This window comes from Silene latifolia, chromosome X (assembly GCF_048544455.1).
Source record: "Silene latifolia isolate original U9 population chromosome X, ASM4854445v1, whole genome shotgun sequence".
Classification (NCBI taxonomy): domain Eukaryota; kingdom Viridiplantae; phylum Streptophyta; class Magnoliopsida; order Caryophyllales; family Caryophyllaceae; genus Silene; species Silene latifolia.
The window spans coordinates 256,480,341-256,484,233 of record NC_133537.1 but is presented as its reverse complement, the minus strand read 5'-3'; the positions used below and the strand labels follow the sequence as shown (position 1 = coordinate 256,484,233).

The 3,893-nt window shown below is 39.7% G+C and overlaps 1 non-coding gene across 1 annotated transcript; it reads right to left on the bottom strand.

Annotated features, from left to right (window-relative positions):
• Positions 1–2,184: 2,184 nt before the first annotated feature.
• LOC141624168 (small nucleolar RNA R71) lies at positions 2,185–2,291 on the bottom strand. Its single transcript, XR_012533979.1, has one exon. It is a non-coding gene; the product is annotated as a small nucleolar RNA R71 (small nucleolar RNA).
• Positions 2,292–3,893: the final 1,602 nt, after the last annotated feature.

Below are 3,893 nucleotides of genomic sequence, written 5' to 3'. Positions count from 1 at the left end.
TTGCATCCCCGAGGAAATCCCCAAGGATATTGTGAAGGAAAGGGAAGAAAAGAAGAAGAAAGCACGCTGCAAGACAATCCGTGCGTCTTCTCAAGAAGACGCCCGTCGACTAAGCCACAATCCGTGCGTCTTCCTTACAAGACTCCCGGGCAGCAACAACCAGAAGATGCCCGTCTTCTCCCAAAGACGCCCGGGCAGCAATTGAAGAATCCGGCCGTCCCGTGCCTAAGACGCACGGATTCCAAGACAGCACAACTTCGTTTCTTCAAGCTTCAAGAAAGATGTCCATCCTTCCAAAAATACCGGCGTTTCCCTAAGTAGGGACTTAATCGTCATTTAAGCCCTTAGTTAACCCTAATTCCTACACCTAATCCCCACTATAAATACCCCATTAGTTTAATTAGAAGAACATGTTCTTCTTATCAATTCTTAGAGTAGTTAATATCAATCAAATCTCTCTTTAGTTTTGTAATCAACAATTAATCAAGTTTTAATACAAGTTTTATTTCCTTAATCTCTCTTTTGTTCATCCTTTATTTTGGGTAATTGAAGATTATTTGGGTTATTATTGGGGGATTGACAACCTCTCAATCAAGCATCAAGTACTTCTTTTATTCTTTACTTTATTATTGGAATCATTAGTAGGTATAATTCTCTTAATCCTTTTTTAATTATTGCTAATTACTTTCATTTGTTCATCATGTTTCACTTTGTCGGTATGATTGACAACCTTGCTAGCATGTTCAACATGATAATGAGTGATTAGTTCCATAGCTAGGGTTAATGGGTAATTGGGGGAAACCAACATGGGGAATGATTCATGCTTAAATTAATATGCTTTCATGGTTTTTTTGCTTGCTTGTTATGATCTCAACTCATGCACATGTTATGTTTGATGAAATGCGAGTCTATGAATCCTTGCATTTTTTACCCATCGCCTATCTTTTCTATGAGACTTGTAAGCCATAAACCAACTCGAGTCTCATTAGACCATGCGTGTTGTTGAGTAGGGAAGACTAAGACGACTTGTAGGTGTTGTACAATCTAATCGATTTGGCTCCGGGACCCAAACTTTCCTAGGATTGTAAGATATAACCCAACTCAATCCATCACAACAATAACTGCTTGCTTATAATTTGAGAACATATTTGTATGATCAATTCCCATGAATCCCCTATGACCCCATGACATCCTAGTGCTTTTTATCAATTGTTTACAACCCTTTTCAATTCATCTTGCTTATTTACTTTCATTGCTATTTAGTTTAGTGACCTTCTACATCAACCCAAATTGTGACACCCCTAAGACACCTCTAGTTGCAATAGAAATCTCACTTCAATTCCCGTCCCTTGGGATCCGACCTTTACTTGCCTCTTTACTAATTGTAGAGTTGTTTGTGAAGCTATAAATTGTGTTTTGGTCTAGGTGCTCCTAACGACAAGTTACCGAAAAGATTTAGTCCGACCCAAAGATGGCGCCGTTGCCGGGGACGATGTTAACTTAATTTAGATTTTCTTATATTGTTATTAGTTGTGTCTTTCTTTTCCTTGGGGAATTAAAACTCCTCAAGGTTTGTTCTAATTGTTTTCAAGTTGTTTGATATTTTGCATGTCTAGAAGGTCACAAGGTGACTTGTTACCCTTTGATCGTGAAATTGAAAGAACTTTAACAACCAATAGAAGACTTGCTAGAAGAAATTTGAGAGGTATTAGTGAGGTTGTAGATATTCAACCAACTATTGAGTTCATCAACCCTTTTGCAAGAGAAGGTGAGGAGAACCCAACACAAAATACAACACAAAATCAACCCACAATGCCTAAGTTTTCATCACATTCCGTACCCACCGAGGAGAACCTACCTAATGGTACTCCCACACCACAACATCTAACCGGAAATTTCATTGCCAAATCCGCATTTATCCAATTAGTCGAAAGAAGCCAATTTGGGGGGATGCCTAGTGAAGACCCTCACTCTCATATGGAGGCTTTTTGTGACTATTGTGATGCGATTTCTCAAACCGGTGTAACTCAAGACCAAATTCGATGGGTCTTATTTCCTTTTTCTCTAATTGGCACCGCGAAACAATGGTTGAAGAGCCTTGATAAGGCCACTCTCGAAATTGATTCTTGGAAGAAATTGGCTCTAGCTTTCTACAAAAAGTTCTACCCACCGGAAAAGACTAACATGCTAAGAGCTCAAATTACGAGTTTTAAGCAAAGGGATGAAGAATCTTTGTATGAAGCTTGGGAGCGGTTCAAAGGAATTTGTCGCTCATGTCCTCACCATGGACTTAGCGAGTGGTTCTTGGTACAACAATTTTGGAACGGTGTATATGAAGATTCAAGGAACATTCTCAACATGGGATCAAATGGAATGTTCACCGAAGTTGATGACATTCAAACTTGGAACAAAATCGATGAAATGGCGGTCCATAACTCACAATATAGTAGACCTCGCAAGGCTACTAGAGGAGGAAAGCATGAAGTGGACTCCGTTACTCAATTGGGTGATCAACTTAGTGATCACATTGATACCATCAATTTGAAGTTTGAAAAGGATATGGCTAGACTTGAAGAAGCCTCAAAATCACCAAAGCATCATGTTAATGCCATGATGGCATCTTCATCAATCCCAAGTGGGATATGTGAGAATTGTGGAACTTTGGGACATGACCAAGTGAATGTAGGGGAATAAATGAACAAGTGAATGCTTTCCAAGCATACAAGAGTGGTACCCCTTATTCCAACTATTACAATGAAAACACCAAATTCCATCCAAATCTCTCATACAAAAGCCAAAATGTTCAAAACCCTCAAACAACATACACCCCACCTCCCATGAGAAACCAAAATCAAAGACCCTTTTACAACCAAAACCAAGGTTACCAAAATCAATCTCCATACAATCAACAAAATGACCAAGGTTTTGATGTTCAAAAAGCGGTACTTCAAATGCAAAAGAATCAACAAGAATTTTTCACTCAAATGCAAAAGGATAGTCAAGCAAAGGAAACCACCATCAACAACATCCTAGCTCACACCAAAATGTTGGAAACCCAATTGACCCAACTAGCATCTTCAAGCTTATAAAGACAAAAGAGGCAATTACCACCTCAAAGTAATCCCCTAAGACATGAAACGGTTAGTGCCATTCACTTGAGAAGTGGTACAAGGTATGAAGCACCGAAGAAGCAAGTTGAGGATGAGGTTGTAGAAGCTAGTGACAAGGAAGAAATTGTGCAAAACTCCAAAGATGGAGAATCATCAAAAGAAGAAATTTCAAAGAAAAATGAAGACAAGGTCAAGGAGAAGGAGCCCATTGTGATTAGACTTCCTTTTCCGAGTCGTCAAGCCAAGCCCAAATTTGATGACCAACTTGGAAAATTTATGGAAATTGTGAAGAATTTGGAAGTCTCAATTCCTTTCACGGAATTAATCAATCACGTACCGGCCTATGCGAAATACATGAAAGACATCCTCACAAAAAAGAAGTCGATCCGGAAGCTTGAGACTATCGCCTTCACTAAGGTGAGTAGTGCAATACTTCAAGGGAGTTCACCTCCAAAACTCAAGGATCCGGGAAGCTTCTCAATACCGTGTACCATTGGCGACACCACGATCAACAAAGCCTTGTGTGATATAGGGGCTAGTGTGAGTGTTATGCCGTACTCGGTAAATAAAAGGTTGGGGATGGGAGAGCTTAAATGCACCAATATCACACTCCAAATGGCCGATAGATCGACGAAGACACCATTAGGGATATGGGAAGATGTTCCGTGTGGATAATTGGGAAATTTTTCATCCCGGTGGACTTTGTCATTGTCGATATGGAAGAAGATTCCAACATTCCAATCATTCTAGGAAGACCTTTGTTACACACTGCGGGTGCGGTGA